This window comes from Lepidothrix coronata, unplaced genomic scaffold (assembly GCF_001604755.1).
Source record: "Lepidothrix coronata isolate B3197 unplaced genomic scaffold, Lepidothrix_coronata-1.0 Scaffold1, whole genome shotgun sequence".
Taxonomy (NCBI): domain Eukaryota; kingdom Metazoa; phylum Chordata; class Aves; order Passeriformes; family Pipridae; genus Lepidothrix; species Lepidothrix coronata.
This window is the reverse complement of record NW_016690181.1, coordinates 11,846,687-11,864,757: the sequence shown is the minus strand read 5'-3', so window position 1 is coordinate 11,864,757 and position 18,071 is coordinate 11,846,687. Positions and strand designations below refer to the sequence as shown.

At 38.5% G+C, this 18,071-nt stretch overlaps 1 protein-coding gene across 1 annotated transcript in view; it reads left to right on the top strand.

Annotated features, from left to right (window-relative positions):
* The window catches only part of MOB2 (MOB kinase activator 2), a 113,907-nt gene that overhangs the window by 801 nt on the left and 95,035 nt on the right, over positions 1-18,071 (top strand). The gene's annotated exons all lie outside the window — the stretch shown is intronic.

Here is an 18,071-nt window from a genome sequence, read left to right as displayed (position 1 = left end):
TATGCTTCAGCAAAAGTAGTGTTGCAGTGATAACTTGCTGCCCTTAGTTTCCTCTTTACAGCAGTTCGGTCCGGCTCCTGAACGTGATTTTTGCCATCTAGGTTACCTCCTTTTCTAACGCTGACGTGCCTGGAATACAATGTGAACTATTTTGTCGCAGTTGCTGGATGTAGTGTATTTAGAAGGATCACTGGTGTGTGTTGCCCTTTGTCTGCAGCTGGTCTGTTTGCTGGTGGAAGTGCAGCACTTGTTACTTACCTTCACACTGGATGTGTCTGACTCTTGAGCCAGTTGTCAATCCGAGTTATGTTTTCTTGTGAGTCTTGACCCCTCACTCACTGTGACGGAGGGAATGCTGAGTATCTGGGGGGTAGATACCGATGGCTGGGTTTTTCTCCAGCAGGCTGAGCAGCGGAAGTGCAGTATTTGTGGCATGTGAAGAGGTCTATGTGCCATGTACTGCAAGCCTTGTGTCTTGTAAGTCAGAGGGCTGCACTCTATTATTAGATGGTCTCTATGAAAATAGAAATGCTGAGCTTATTTTGATTTGTTTCAGAACAACTTTAAAGTGCAGGTAGTCACTTATGGTGACTTTGTAAAAGTAAATGCTGGAGTGTCAAAAAGTGTCACTGTAATTACAAAAAGACATCAAACACAGGACTTAGACAAGGCTCAAAGTGCCTCACTACAACAGCTGTACTTATTTTGTGTGAATTATGTTGTAAAGCAGAGAAGAATCAAGGTTTACTTTAGCCAAACTCTCAGTATGTTTTGATGGTTTTCTTGTGAAAATTATTTTGGGCTTTTTGAAGTTGCTACAAAAAAATTGGCATTTGTTCTGTACTTTTTTCCCAGGGTGGGTGGGTCCCTCCATATGTGGAAAAAGACTTGCCTGGTTTCCCTGTTGTAATGGCAATGGATCCTGAATCATTTGTGCATTACTCGCTTATTCTCAGCTATTTCCTGGTATGTTCCTTGCCTGACCAAACCCAGTATTGTCCCACTGATGTTTTCTCCTTTAAAACCTTGGGAGTTCTACAGGGGCCGGTGTTTGTGTGTGATTATGGCAGGAAGGGTGAACGTTGATATTTTGAAGGGGGAAAGGCTAGAAGGCCCAAGAGACCCTTTCTTATTCTGTCCAAGTTAGAGCTGCTGTTAGGAACTAGGTTGTGGATGGAAACATCCTTCTTGCTGTTTGAGACAGAAACTGAGGACATTTGTCTGCCCAGGCAGAAGTTTGGGTCATGTCACTTGTTCAGCCTTTCTCGCAGTGGAAACTTCAGCTGTTTGAGTCTCTGGTGTGAGAAGGGCAGGGCTGAAGAAAAACCTGCAGAAAATGGGAGAACAAGTCTCTCCCAGTAACACACCGGTTTCTGTCAACGCCTCTGGCAGGCGAATTGTGTTGATCTGTTTCTTAGTGGTGTTACTCTTTCCAGAGTGTCACCACTAATAAAACCACTGTGATCTCCTTCCTTATTCCTAAACTGCTTTGCTAACGTGCTGGTCTGCAGTTTCAGCTTTTCATGCACTTTCCGTACCCGCCTTGTACGTCTCATGTTATCCATTGTGCTGCCTTTACCTTCGGTGTGAGAAACACCCTCTGTGTTTTAACTTTGTATTACTTAGAAATTATCCTTCAAGTGCAAGTGTGTTATATTAGGCAGCAGTAACAGTTGCTTCTGTCCTAGTTCTCCACCCTTCGAGCTCGTGTTGCATTTATCTGATAGGCGATTTAGAGTGAGGTCTGCTTTATTCCTGCGCTTGTGGCCCCTTGGAAAGGCGGGGGGAAGGGTAAATTCTAGCCATAGGACGTAGAGCAGCAGCCCAAGTGTCTCTGATCGCCTCAGAGAGCTTAATATACAAAAAAACCGGAGGCTGAGTCTTACAAACAATAGTGAATTTATTACGGATTAACAAACAGCTACAGGCTTACGTGGTCACACAGCAAAATTTCTCTGGGTGCTGCCTTCTGTTCAGTCAAGTGCTTCAAAATCCAGTCAAGTCTGAAGGAAGAAAGCTGAAAAGAATGAGCTGCTGGCCTGTTACAGTGCTTGGTTTAGCGCCAAAGTCTTTTCTGTGATTGATTAATATCTTTTACCCTTCCACTGAATGTGGCATTAATACCAATATTGGTGAAAGACTATGGTTTCTTCAGTATGTTCTCTCCATTAAAATTTTTTTTTTTAGTTTTAATTTTTAAATTTTTTTTTAATTTAATTTTTTTGAGCTTTTTTGTTTTGCATAGGATACATTTTCAGTGCAATTTTGACTAGAGATCAGAGTTGCTTAATTGCCAGAGATCTATATTACCCTCTTTGGAAGTGATTCCAAACTTTTGTGTTACAAATAGCATTGATCTGCTCTTGAAGTTCAAAGTAGTAACAAAGACAGGCATTGTTCCTTCGGTTATGAAACTCGCTTTTTTAACTTGTTTTAAAATTCATAGTTGAAAAGGAGTAAAACATTAATGATGCTAGTAAACCTGACATGGTGTAAGTTATTTTTAGTCTTTAACAGTGATGTCTGATGCTGTAATGCCTTTTTTCATAATAGAGGAGGACCGAGTACTGTAGTATTTTTTGTGAACTGTTATGTAAAAAGGGAAGAGAGAAACAAAGTATTTTACCTACAACTACCCGTTAAATGCAATGATAATTTGGACTACATCTGTACTATAAACTTTGTGGTTTAGTAGGTTAATAGACTGTGCTGTTTGAAACTGAGAGAGATGCTTACACTGATCCTGGAATAACACAGACCTCTAATGCAGAGAGAATACTGATATACATTCCACAGAAAATAATCCTCATTGAAGAGTTTAAAGGTAACATTTCACTTCTTGAGGGGGCAGAGTTTTTCTTGTGCTCGGAGGCGTTCAAGTGAGAGGTGAGAAGAAATGCCATTAGCTTATGGAAAGGGAAGCTTTCTCACAAATAAAAAACCCCATTTGTTAGCTGCAGTGTCCACTCCTTTCTCAGAGCCTTCTATACCTTTCAGGGACTTAAATTACAGCTGGCAGTTTTTTCACTTGTTTTGGATATAGGATTTAACCACGTTATCCCTGCGGTAATTTTGAATGCTAGAAGAAAAGTAACACATACTGCTGTTTTGTTGTCTTCCATTCTGCGTTTATGGAAGGATCTTTAAGGAATTTCCTCATAGGGCCTTAAGACACTGTCCAGTTCAAGATAGGCTATGGTGAAATACGAGTAATACTGTTATGCAGAGAAGTCCTAACCTTGAGCTAGAACAGCTAAGGACTAGGTGTGGAAAAAGCACACCAGTGTTCTAGTTCTGAGTCAGTAAAAATCCAGTATGCTAATTGTCACCTGTTAGACTAAACTTTTGTTACTTTTGAATGGGGGGCATTATCATAGAATATCTCAAGCTGAAAGGGACCCATAGAGATCATCAAGTCCATTAATTGTAAGGAGTGCATCTTGTAGTGGGAACAGTGAGCAATCATGCAGCATACTTATCTGTCAGCTTGGCTGGTGCATAATACAGTTGAACCTGTCTTTGCCTAGCAGACCTTTATAGAAGAAGTAGCTAATGATTTTTATTCTGGGTACCGTTCAAAACTTCCTAATTATAGCAAATATTTCTATTAAAAGAAAGAAAGGAGTAACACTGGAATTTCTTCAGCTCCATAAGGAATGCTTTCCCCTTTCTTCTCTTTAGTTATCTCCAGTGAAGAAAGTCTCCTGCCTTTATAAGGCTGTCTTCCCTTTAGAAACTGCTGCAACCTCTCACCTTTCACAGCTTGCATGGTGGGTATATTTGTTCTGGTTTTTATCTGACCTCACAACAGGTGCTTCCCTTGCGTTACATTCCCTGCAGATTCTTGGCTTCACATACCGTTTTCCCCACTTTGAGGTAGCTGAAAATAACTTGGAACTGGTAAACCAGACATGTACAGTCCCATTGGGCAGGAAATATTCACATGTTCCTTACTTGCTTCTATTTATAGGTGTAACGTTACCTGTGGGGTCCCAGGTTGCCCTCCCCAGATAAATCTAGGTCTGTCTGTGAGCCACTTGCATTCTGTTGTGATGAGACTTCAATATTACCTCATACCCTTAGCACACATGAGCAGTACCTCTGCTGAACCAGAAGTTAACTGTGAAAACAACTAGTATAACATTGTCTGCAGGCAAAAGAATATCTCCATTAAATATTAACTTGTAATATTCATTAGTGTAGTTGTGGAAAGGTGATGTTAGTTTGAAATGTGTGTTTCAAGAGCTATTAGAGTTGTAGAAAAGGAGTCTACTGTACAAGATGGTATGGGAGCAATTTAAATTTTTCAGTTGCGTTGTTCCCTTATGTCTGCCTGGCTTAGAAAGTGCTCTGTTGTGTTACTGAGATGGTCACTGCTAAGGCTCTTCTGCTTTAATGCAAAACAAATTAAAAAATTACTGCAGAGCCTTGCTCCCTGAAGTGTCCTGGTGTAGTTAATTATTGATTTCTTGGAGAAAATGCCGAACAAATTCTGCATTTTGAAACCTGTGTTACTTTAGCAAGCCACAGAATTTGTATCAGTCAGTTGCTTTCCTGTGGTGAGTACAATACTCCTGAATACTGGTTTGTTCTCATTAGTAGTGTTCTTTTTCCAACAAGAATTTTACTGAGGGGCAAGAAGAGTAGATCAATCTTAAGGTCTTTGCTTTTAGAAAAAGAGTTGAACATTCTCAAAGTGTAGCAGTACTCTTTTCTCGCATATCTCTGCATGTTACCCTCTGCTGCTTTGCAGTAGCATCAGGATTCAGGAAGGCTGGTAGGTTAAGATGCTCATCTGAATGAAAACAAATCCTTTTTTTTTTTCTTCTGCCTTGTTTCCTCTCCTCAGGTTGTTTTCAGCTAAATGAGTTCCTGCAGCCTGTTTGTGTAGCTACATGAATAACGTTAATAGCCCTGTGGTGTTGGTGAGAGCATAAAGCTTAGGGAATGCTCATTTTGGTGGCAGCAAGGACTAAAATCAATTTAATCTAATCATGTAGTAATGTGATTATTAGTGCTAATTACTCTGCAAATAATTAGCGATCTATCTTGTGATGATATATCCTTCTGCTTGAACGTTGGGAAGAGCTGCAGAATATGTGAAAGCAGGAGATGCCATGACTGGGCTGCTGTTCTAGGGCAGGGAGTGGCGTCAGAGCATTGCCACAGTTGCTGTCCCACTGCGTTGTTACATTCAGTTTATGGCTAAACTATAAATATACTCATCATGAACTGGATATTTATGAATAGCTCAGACTTTATAATTTGCTGTAAATCATGTTTCATCTACCTGAGAAAAGTGCTGGCTCTGTCATGGCGTGAATGTGAAGGTTGGTGGTATTTTGGGTGCCTGGTTGAATCCAGCAGTCTGATTCAAGAGAGCTTTCGGGAAGCCTGGTTGGCCTACATAACTTCACCATATTTTACTGGCAGTTTCCATCTGTTACATCTGCTGGATGTGGGCCCAGAGAAAGCATACTTGAAAGAGTAAAATTAATAAGAGACTGCAATTTTTAGATAGCTGCGTATACAAGTTTGAACTCAGTGTTGTCAGATCTGCATATTCTGCGATCACTGCTAACCTGTTAAACAACTCTAATATGGGTTTCTGCTAGAGGAATACTACTGAAGTAATACATTATTGTCCATTATTTTTAACCTGTGTTTAGCCTTTTACAATTGGTGATAAGGTTGTGAAATTTGCTTGCTAGGTTCAATTTATTAAAAGTCCTTCCTATCAGGCTTTCCACTCATCTTGTACTGCAATTACAAAAAAAAAATAATTAAACTGTGTCCTTCACTGGACATGAAATTAATCTGATTATTTAAATTTATTTTGCAACTGTGGTGTTTATAATAATACTGTAGACTGTTATATCAGTGAGACTACTTAAGGAAGAACTGTTGCTTCATGGCTTTGTTCTGACACTTCTAACAGTTGCAGTCTAGGAGCTTCCCTGCTCCTGAGACAGTGTGCAATAATTTCAAATAATTTAATTTTGCACCTGGAATGATAAGTATAACTAAATAGCTGAAGAGCAGTCCTAGAATTTTAGCATTTGGAGAGGGGGAAAAATGGCAGTTTTCTCAAAAGTTAGTTTCCTTTTATTCTGCCAGCAAAGAGAAACTGGTCGGGGTGTGTTTCACACAATCCACCAACCTCTGTTCCTGATTGTGGAAAAAGAGCATTGAACATGCACGTACACGCACACAAAAAAAACCCCAGAAACCCACAACCAGAGTAGAGATACAATTTTCTGAAAAACATCAGAAATCAAACTGGAATCAAGACAGGAATGACTGTCATAGATCAAATTCCTTCTTACTCTGAGCACTGAAAGAGTAAAACCACTAAGCCAGAATCTAAGCATGCAGAAAACTACCTTTAAATGATCCAGGTCTGGTAACTCGAGCTCTTTGGAATATATCTGCATGCTTTTGTAATTTTTTTCCCCTTCCTTTCTTCGCTCCTCAGGTTACAAAGGTGTTCCTTGAATATTTTTACAGTCAGTGTTCAATGACTGGATCACTGCTGTCCCTTTTCTACACTGCAATGTGTAAATGCTTGGGACTTTTACCTGAGAACTCTTCTAGTATTTACACATTAAGTACAGAATTTGTGTGAAACAGGTTGCATAGACTTGAGCCTGATTATTTTTTTTTAACTGCTTCCTTTTGCAAACTTCAATCTAGAATTTCTTAATTTAGAGAACTTGTTCTTTTGCATGGTTCTTCATAAACCAGCATGGAGTTGTTTCTTCTGAACAGGTTATGCAAAACTGGATAGAGATTTTTTTTATGAGGAGGCATCTACTTTGTGGATGGGCTCAGATTGCAGAATTAATTCTCTGGTTTCAAGTTTGTGTCAGGTGTAATAAATGATAAATAGCTTTTTTAGTCAGTCTTCTCTCTGATGATATCCAGGTGTTGCTGGAACTCCTGTTTGTAACCTTCATGGTTGTCATGTCTAATAAAGTGTCAGTGTGTGACTGCTTTCCATCAGATATAAGAGGAGTCAAGTTTGTAGTGAGGGCTAATAACTTCTATTGGACCAACAGATATACTTGGGAAAGAAAGGAAAAGCTTCTGGGCATCCTTGTATCTCTTGTTTATGTTAATAGACAGTCTTGAACAAAAGCCATGTTAAGTACTACAGCTCCAGGTCAGCTGGATAAATCTTGCCTGCAGGTTTAACAGGGGACTGATATTTTTTTTTCAGGAGCTGACCAGCCTACATTCAAAAAAGCCATATTTGGGCACTGGTCTTGCTATTTAAGGTTATCTGAAGCTCTTCTAGGAAAGGAAAGAGATTAGAAATGGGAGCATTTGCTGGTTCTGGTCAGGGTATCCAGATCCTCAGATATCCCTAATCTCTTCCAAAGTTGTCTTACTTTTTTCCATGAGCCAGCCTTTTTGTTTCACTTGTAGTTTCTGATTGGGGTGTCTGTGCTAACCTGCAGTTTGGATCTTGTCTGTGTCTCCTTTTTGTTGTACCCAGATAGCGCCATTTTTTGGAAGTAGCTGACTTTCGAGGTTTGGGAGAAGTCTGACTGGTAAGAGGTGAAGAGAAGAAATAGCGAAGGGGATGCTTCAGCCTAATGACTGTAGCTGGTTTTTTTTATTCAATTCTAGCCCTAATCTTGTAAGGCCGAGGGTCTCTGTTGGATACCCCTCTGCTGCCTGACTTGTTGGACATTAAGGAGTGCTGTTTTCTCAGTATTCCTAGATGGGCGTCTAACAGCAGTTGTTCTTCTTGTGTCCCTTCTTCACTTGATTATTGTGGTGTCGTTGCGATGAGCAATTGTTGAAGGCTACTGTGAAATTTCAGGGGTTTTTGGACGTATTTATGAATGTTTCTTATTAGGCATATGATAGGCTTTTACCATGTGGTCTGGTGTAGCATAAGTTTTAGCTTTGATGCTATTCAAAATGCTGACTTTGGTGATTTGCATTCTTATAACCCCAGAATGTCTGTACTGAGGTTGTCTCCCTTGCCCCACCCTGATGAATATGAAGGTACTGGCCTGACTCACTTGAGCTTGTTGAGGCTTGAGCGGGTGGAGTAAAGTGCTATGAAAACTCATCCAAGAAAGGGGAGATGGCGGGTTAATGGTTGTAGTGCACAAGCATTTAGGCATTTAGCTGCAAGTTTTGATAGGCAATGTGGTTAGTTTGCCTTTTAAAGGGGAGGGCTTTCTGTTTTCACACTGTACTGTAATAAGGTGGTGGGTTTTGTTTTGGTTTTTTTTAAGTGCATATAAGTGGTTTTCCATGTTTGTTTCAGGCAGAATGTGCCCAGTCATCCACTGAAGTGTAGGCAGCTGTTGCTATATGTGGTATAACTTTTCAAATGGGCAAGATATTATTTACATGTTCACAGACTTGCATTTTCTCATTGTTAGTAGAATCAATGTTTCTGTTTAAGTCAAATTTTGGGTAGTTGAAAACTTACTAATTTTCACTGCTTGACTGGCTGAGAATACTGGAAATTAGTCATCTTGTTAATGAAGAAGTATTTTCTGCAGTTCATGAAACACATAGTATAATCCACTATCTTACTGGATAAAATCACTTGTTGCGTTGGTTTTTTGTTGGTTTGTTGTTGGTTTGGGTTTTTTTCAGTAGAAATTAATGTAATCCTTTTTGTAATTAAATAAAATTATAAATACTCTTGCCTAATAAATCTATTAAATTTCCATGTTTAAACACTTTATTCTGAAACATGGGCTCTTTTTTATTGTAAAATAAAGTTGTTAAGAATTTCTTGAGAAAGACATAACTTTATTGTAAAGACAGACAAATTTCAGCACATTGGTTCTACTTGTTTAGGTGTGTCTATCCACGGTATTTCTGAGCCAAGCCAAAAAAGTAAAATAAAAGGGTGTTAAATATTTGTGGGCATCCATCACGAATTAAGCTAACATGGAGGTTGCTTAACTTCTGAATGACAACTTCCATGAAGGTTTTAATGTGTTTTAACAGATACAGTTAAAGGAGTGAATTTGAATTGTATTTGACCTTCTGTGTGTAAAAGCACTCTTGCTATGACAAACAGTTAAAAAAAAAAAAAAGGAAAGAAGAAAATATTTTGGAAAACAAACCTGAGAGTACATGAGAGAGATCACCAGGCTGATGGTCCCCAGTGTCAAGAAAAGCCTTGTTGTTTGAATAAGCAGAATTTGAACAAAGAGGAAGGAAATATAGGAATAAGGATGGTGTTTATACATGTAATAAAACTTTGCTAGCACATACATCATCATTTCCTCTCTAGATTTAATAAAGGAATTATAATTATTTTCCATTATTACTAAGACCTTGATATTTTTGTAAAATACTGCACACAATAGTATCTTATGTACAATCACTGTTGGTAATTGAGCTGTAGCTGTCAAAACAAATGCCTGAAGAACTTGGATCTGGGGGAATTCCAGTACATGCCTGACCTAAAGGAGTAATTTATTGTTCATCCAGATAAATGTCTGTGGCCTGGTGCGTCACACATTCCCATTTAGCAAGCAGAGGCCTGCAGTGTGCTACCAGGTATCACAGTGCACTGTGTTGATGTCTGTGGGGACTTCTCAGCTGCCTGTGGCTGCAAACATTACTGCTGCCCTCTGATCCCTTTGCCGATGGTTCTTGTCCCATGGTTTGTATGTAATATTTTCTTCTGCCTGCGGACATAGCACATGTTTATAATAAGGGGTGCATGGGGTTTGTTTGGGTCTGTGACTTTACAGACAAAGGTTCTAGTCCTAGTTATGCCAAAAATCAGCGTGTGCAATTTGAAGGTATCACGAGTTAGGCCAACAGAGAGTGCTGACCAATCTCAAGGGCTAACACAGAGAAACACTGATGTCTTCTGCAGGATCAGTGCACCCTTTGTGGACTACACAGAACCTGAGTGGGAAAGAACCTTTGCTTCCTGGAGGCCTTGATTTGATAGTGTGATGGAAAATGAAATATGATTGGGCTGAAATGTGCAGCTCTGTGCAAAGTTGTGTCCTCTGCTGTTACCTTTGAAACCCAAGTTTAGTAACTGCTCCATGTTTGCTGTTCTTACTGTGTCGATCAAGTGCTCCAGAAGTCAAGCTAGGCATCTGTCAGGTTCATCTGAGCTATAAAACAGTACATGAGGCTTGGAGAAGGTCAAAGGCTGTTGTAATGGGGGAGCCAGACTCTGTGTGCAAACCAAATCTACCCAGAGCTTCTTGTTCCTAGCAAAGTGAAATGGGATGATGAACCTTTATTTTCCCTATTCCTCTTAATTCTGCAATCCCCTATCCTTAATCTTATGCTTTTTAAAAATGGCACACAGAGTTCCAGTAGCTAGATGGAGAGAAAGTTAATTTCACCTGTTTGATATTGCTGCCCAAACAATGCAGTAGATTTGGTCAGTATTAACTAAAATAAGAGGGATGGAGCATCCTAGCTTTGGGATGTTTGGGATGAAAAATACCATATAATTACTAAGAGATGTTGCAAATATAAAGTTTCTCTAAGAATCTAAGTATAATCAACTGTCCCCTAATGCTTTTGCTGGTATATGACCAAGTATATGGACTTATTACATGCAAAAAAAAAGGAGAGAGACAGGACCAAACAGCTGTGGGAATAACTAATCCAAATTGTATCCGTGTTCCCAGTGAAAGTAATAATGTTCTTGCTTACATGAACTCTCCCCATTGCTTATTTCCCTAAGATCCCTGGAGACTAGTGATGTGGGTGGAGTGCACAGGACATGAAGTAAAAATACTGTGAGATAAACCTGTCCAAAAAGGAGTCTAATCTCCTAAGGAGACAATGATTATCATATAGCCATGGACTACTCATTAACTCAGGGTTCCTAAAACAAACATTATTTTAGAGTGACAGTGAGCTACTAACTACGTTTTAATCTCATTTTGGATTTGCTTTTCTTGCACCATTTTTGTGGAGTTTAGTTGTAAAATGACAATATGAGTATCACAGCAGGCACTGTCTCAGACCTTGAAAGAATGAATTCTCCAATGTGCTTTTGTTACAAAATCAAATCCAGAAAAACTTCAGATTAACTAGGTTTCAATAAATACTTTTTCTGCTTCATCATATGGAAAAATAACATCAAGTTCAAAAATGAGGGGAGTATAAGGCAAAAGTGGGTTGAAAGACACTTGACTTGCCAGCATATTTGACGATAAAGCACAATTTTGGTGTATTGCATAACAATCGAAGGTTGGAATACTAATAAATGGGAAGAATTTTTGTATACAGCCCATAGTTGAGCTGAGGATTTAAATTGCATGATTCACTAAGGTCAGTAATATGGTTCTGTGAAGATTAACCACATTAGCAAGGGTACCAGCTAGGATAATATTGGTTTTCAGTCCATTCATCAAAGCTGAACAGTCAGAGTCGGGAAGGAATTCCTCTTGGGATATGCTGTTGGGCAATTAGCTGCGTTTTCAGAGATTTATGGAGTCTTCTGAATCATTTCAGTGTTGGCCATTATCAGAAATGGAATATTGGTCTTGGTAGGCTTTTGTTTCACATTATGATAGTCCTGTGATGCAGAGGTAGATATCCAGAAGGTATTTGCTTAACAGCACAGTAAAGCTTAATCTTTTGTTTGCAAATACCTCCCCTTTCAATGTACAGGAAGTTAAAAGACTTCACAAAAATCTGATTGTTACAGTTGGACAAAAATATAACTCCCTCCTAAAATACCTCTTGTAGCACTCATTTCCGATATCTGTTTCTTCTTGCGAAAGTACTGAATGTATTAGCTGGTGATTCAGTTCTGAGTTTGGAAAAGTTTAGGAATGGAAGCTAATGGAGTGCTTTTCCTCATAATTTTTTATCCATTTGAGCTATTTGTGCATTTTTGCCTCCAAGATGTGTCTTACAGAAAGATTAAGAAACTGATATATCTTTTTTCATTGTTTTAAATTAATACTTTTTTGAGGAAGGTGATTTTTTTCAGATTTATTATTCATGAAGTCAGCTGTCTTCTTAGCATGTTTCATTTTTCCATTTATTTAGAGGCCCTGAACGGTGGTATGTGGTTCTGAAGGATGACAGAAGTCACTCTCTGGTATTTACTGTTCCCTATTGTTGAAAAGTCACCTTTGGGACTGTGACTGTCATTAGATATATGTTAATCCTTCTAGTAACTTTCAATGATCTTGATAATGCAATGATAATGAGGGGAAAAGATGGAATTGGTTGCTGGGGAGAAGATTTGAAATTCTGTGGACTTTAAAGTATGCCAGGATATTGATATTGAATCATGGTGGTGCTCTTTCTTTTATATCCAGTTTTCTAGAGGTGAAAATACACCACCTTTTTTCTTTCTTCCATAGAAAAAGGTAGGAATTAAGGGGGAGTCTGTTTTAACATCATAAAGAATAGAATTTGGAAACAAGACCACTTGGCTCTATATATGAGTTGTATTATTGATCTCCTGTTGTTTCTCTAATCTATACTTGCATTTTTTTTTCTATGATAGGTTTTTCTCGAAAACGTCTGCTTGAATTGGGGATGTGTTTTCAGAGATGCCACATCATACATTGGCCTTGGTCTTCTTGAATCTGTAGTGCTTCCTGAACAGTTTAAATGCTTGAAACTTGCTTATTCCTCTTAGCTATTCTGAGCTTAAGTTTTTTAAGTTTATGTAAACTTTTGTCACAATCTGAAGAGTTGTTTTCAGTCCGATAGTTTTGTTGTGACTAAAACAAAATAGTGCAATATAATAATGTTAAGTCACAGTTTGCTAATTATAGTCAGTAATTCAGTAGGAGTTACTATAGTGTCTGGAAATAGGAAACAAAAAGATCATGAATTGAAGGTGCTTCCCCTAAATGTAGTTGCCATTTAAAATTATGTAAATGCTGAATTGAAATTTCTTCTGACAGAATGCTTGGGGTGAGGATTTGTGATGGAATAATTTCTTTTTCTCCTTAGGTGAGTGCTTTCGTTTTTGGTGGGCTTTTTTGGTGTTTGTGTGTGCACAAGAGAGATCTCAGTATGTGTTCTAAATGCATTTTGCATTTCTAAAGTTCTATGGTTAGTAGACACCGGCTTAATAATCCTAGCTTTATTTATGTAGTATAAATAGAGGAGAAAAGTCTTGATCAGGAGACATGCAAATGCTAAGTATGTAGAAGAAGAAGATATGATTCTGATGGGTACTGCAAGGAGTAATATTTAACCAAGCCAGTAAAAACAGCTGATCAGTTGAATACTACCTCTGATTTGTAGGTATCATGCTGAGAATAAATCAGGTTTGTGTAGTGACTGGAAATGACCCTTTTATATTCCTTGGAACTGTTTACACTTCAGGCTTTTGAAAACGCACTGCTCTTCCCTGGCTTCCTTTAGTAGGTTTTAAATCAAATTGTTACAAAAATATTGTGTACAGGTTATTGTCCATGTATATTTCATGAGAATTAGCATTGGTTTAGCTAACTCAGTTCAAAAGATAAATAAAGTATGTGTGACAGTGTCCAACATTTGAGTCTTGTAACTCAGTGCTTCCTGGTGAGATTCCATTTCCTTTAAGATACAGTAGAACTTGACTCATTCAGGTATTGCATTCTCCAAAATATGTTGGAGAAGATTAAGTCCTGTATCATCAAAAGGATGACCTCATCCCATGCCAAGGAAGCAAATGAGGCTATAGCAGCTCTTGTGAGCCTTAATTATGAAAAGGTGGGCTGATTTTATCGGTACTGTCTCCTTTGCCCTTTTTCCTCTAGAAGATATAGCTTTTACCAAAACAAGTCGGTGAAGAAGTTGCTGATAAATCCTTTAGATAATTTGGAAAATAGTTCACATCTGGGAGTGGAAGGGAAACAAAGGAAAGTTAAACATGCAGTGCCTGCTCCCTCAGATGCACTGTGGCAGCAACATGTTTGTAACCACCCTGACAGACTTCAGTATGTTACAGCCTGTCCAAAGAAAAGCTATCTGGATTTTTAACATGGCTGTGTAAAAGCAGGAGGTTCCCTTTTTGTAGGGCAGAACCACTTCTTTCTATTGCTCCAGTTTCTCCCTCCAGCATGTTCACAGAAGACAGCATTCCTCTTGCTACACCTTGCAATAATAATAAACAGAGCTGACATATGCATGAACTATGAATGTTTCTGAAGAAACATTGTCTTAAAAAAACCCCAACAAGTAATGACATTGATACTTTATGTTGATCCATGTTAGACTGCAGGTGTGACTATTCTCAGTGCTTTGGATGCTGCTGTCAATAAATCCATGTTCAAAAATGGAAATGATTCTGTATGCCACACTAGCCTCTACTTGCTTTAATTCTCAATACTGTGCCTTTGAGGGAGATGTTTTTACCAGTATCTGACAAGTGAATACAAATTTCTTCTGTGTCATTGTCATAGCTTCTTTGTCATTGCTTGATATTATGAGAACAAAAGAAAGCTGGGGACCTTAGTGAGAATGTTAGAGAGGGATTAACAGAGCCTTGTAGCTATGGAGTTAAGCTGGGCTTCTGTTTTCACTGCCAATGACATCTTGATTTATGCATACTGGGGATGTTTTTAAACGTAGAAGCAATAGGAAATAAGACAGTTTGCTTCTAGTCTGTGTTTCCTGCAGGGCTTCTTGGCTTTGCCTTCCGGTTAGACAAGAGTATTCGGAGCATAATCTTGTTGCTCTGTCCTCTTATTGCTGTTTATTTGTTTACTGGTTATATAAAGCTCTGGGCTTGAATCTGTTCTCCCCTTGCCCAAATATTCTTTGCAGATGTAGGTTGGGAATGTGCACGCAGAAAAACCTCTTGTGCACATCCTGTTTTCGAATTGTGTTATTTCCTTTAGTGTTGTGCTCCTGCGGAGAATGTGGTTCCAAGGATCTCCTGTGTGTCTGACCAAGATGGTGACTGCTAAGGGTAGAAGTGCACAAATGGTATAAGAGTTTAAACAAGGATGTTCAGCTGGCAAGGTTGTTTTAAGTAATGGATGGACTTGTAGTTTTCTGCATAGTATTTTATATACTGCAGATATCTAAGTAGTGTAAATTGTGGTTCAGGGTTTGGTTATTTTTGTTGTTGTTGTTGTTGGTTTTTTGTTTGTTTGTTTTTTCTTAGGGTACATATTAAGAGAAAGGTAATCTGGTAGCAGTTTGAATGTTCACGCTGTCATTATGGAATAGTGTAGCCACCGATGAACTTGCACAAATACCGAAAGCAGCAGCCTGGGACAGGAATATAAACTTCTCCCTTCCTACTGCTTTATTTATTTCAAATGTGCAGATTGCTGAGGTAAGCAAGCCTACAAAGTTGAGATGGATTAGCCGTAAAATAAGCGTTAACTACTGTGAAAACAAGCCTCCTTCTATTGCCAAGCACTTCTGAGTGGCTTGTTGTTGGTCACTTGCTGAAAGGTGACATAATTTGCAATTCTAATAGTGTAACAGCTTTTCCCTGTCGTGCTGAAATACTTTTGAGGGTATGCTCACTGGAAATACATTCATATGATTTTGCTTATGGGTTTAATATAAAAGCAGAATGGTTGATGGAATTCTACTTTTATTACCAAAGCAGGAGCTTTTAGAATGGATCAAAGGAGTTTTACTAGGAAGATGATGGATTTTAACCTCTAGCTCTCTATCAGTGGTCTTCGGTATTAAATTGCTAATACAAGGTACTGATTAGGATCTTCCCATTCAGTGAAATCATACTGCTTTGTCTTCTTTTGTAGGCTTCTGGGAAACAACCTCTTCAGCTAATGTAGTTACGGTGTTGATAAAAAGTAAAATATGCCTTCATCTATGTAAAAGACCGAATGAGCACAGAAGCTTTCCTCGTCCTTTAAGTGCTCTAAAACAATAATTTTTGCTACAGGTACAGATAATTTAACCATAATACTGCAGTGGGTTTCATCATTACATCCATAGCACATACAACATCCAACAAACACATACACGGTGTTTGTAACTAATTTCTAATACCTAGAAATTGCATACCACACAGAAACCATGATATCTCCTGTTTTTTTGAGGTATGCAAAAATATGCATAGTAATTTTTTATTTTAGCGGTGTTTGAGGCTGAACATAATGAAATGGCAAATTTATAGCATGTAGGTTTTTGTTTCATTTTATTAATTGATTGTCGTATTAGAATTCTTCCCCAATTCTCCTATTGTGAGAATATTTTGCATCATTATACAGAAGAAATGGTTCTAATGTTTGTTTTGTCATATAACGAATAAATTTTGGTTTGGAAAATTCCTCTCCCTAATTCCTGTCTTTAAAGTCTTTGTTATGATTCTAATTAGTAGGTATTAGCATATGTATCAAAATGCAGAATGTGCAAGTACTACTTGGAAAGCTAAATGCTAGGTTTAGCTCATTTTGTATCATTGAGATTTATTTTGAACAAAACATTAGCACACTGAAGTATGAAAAGTATAAAATTATGGCATAAAATCAACATCAATAAAAATATGTCTTGTGTACATGGCTTTTCCCTCTCCTAGTATCCATGCAGCTGGGCAGGAAAAGAGCAGTCTAACAAATGTGTTGCTGCTCCTCATGACTGAGACTGGAGGAGGTAAATGTGGAATTCTCAAATGTGGAGTTGAAAATGTAAAACCATTAAATTGCTTTTATAGCATTGAGAAGCAGGAAATGGGGTGGATCACTTTGAGGAGGAGGAGAATTTTCCCCTTCGGACAAAACAAGCATATATTTGTTTTGTCAGTTGCAATAATGTGCCATCCAGCGTAAATGTTGGTACCACGAGGTCTGTAATAGCCGCAGCCACGGGCTGGAAGAGCCTCAGCCCATGAGCTCTGGCTACACCAGAAGTTGTGCCCAGTCACTTCTACTGTGATTCTTCCTCTGTTTTGAAAACCGTCTCTTCTGTAAAAGGTGAGAAAAGAGATGAGAAGAGCTGTAGAACTTTCTAATTTTTTTTAGACTTGGCATAAGTATCTCATTTGGTACCCTGTTCTGCTCACTACACGTTGCATTATTTCCTAATACATATACTTTACTTTCCCTCCAGAAGAGAGAAAAAACCTGAAACAACTGAAATTGAAGCAATGACTGAAGAATGTGTAAAGGCAACCTTGAGGATTTTCCGTGTAAAAAACTTTAAATATACTTTTACAAGGAGGAACAGGTCTTTATAAAAGCACTACAGTATCCTGTAACAAAAAACTTATCACACAAAGACTATGTATTTTATGCCATTTTGGGCCAATGGGACTGCTGTGAGAAGTGCCCTCTTCTCACTGCTTGAGCTGTTTATTCCCTTCTCTTTGCCAACTCAAGTGCTTGAGTGCTTAGGAAGTGGATCCCGCTAGTGATGCAGGCTTAAACTAATGGAAAGAAAACAGCATTTAGGTTCAGCTGGGATCAATTCCTTATCCAATTCACTGTACTGCTGCACAAGTACCTCTGCACAGGGAGAGGCACAGAGGGAAGATTGAGAGACCAGAGTGATGGAGGGGGGAGTGTGATCAACTCCAGTGGTGGTAGTGACAGTTTGCTGGCTTGATGTATTTGTGGAACTGGTTATGTACTAGTTTGGAAACTAGTTATGTACTAGACAAGATGAAACTTTTTTCCTATAAAACAGGCTAAAATAATCCACTTTCATTTAAGTAATATGTCCTCTGAAAAATAAATAATTGTTCAAATGTCTATGAAGTTGTTGTTCTCATTTGCTACAAGTGTGAATCCAGAAATGTCACTATGACAGAATATGCTTGTGTTTGGTGGGGGAAAAGTAACTTCAAATCTGATATCAAAGTTAGGATGGCAAAGTCAAGCTGCCTTGGTAAGCAGAGGAATAGAGGAGCCAGGGCAACTCCAGAAACAAGCTGCATGTAGGCTTGCTGGGTATGCTGTTTAACTGCTGCAGATCTCATGAGGGTTTGTGGTGGTGGTTTGTAAAGACTGTTTGATTTTATGGGAGGTTATGCTAATTTGGTTGATATGCTTCAACAGATGCTTTAGCACGCTTTCCGTTTTAGTCTTTACCTGAGGTTTACCCTTTCTAATGTGATTATCATTATTTGAGGAATAGTTTGTACATCAGCTTATTTTCTGCTAAAATTAGACTGT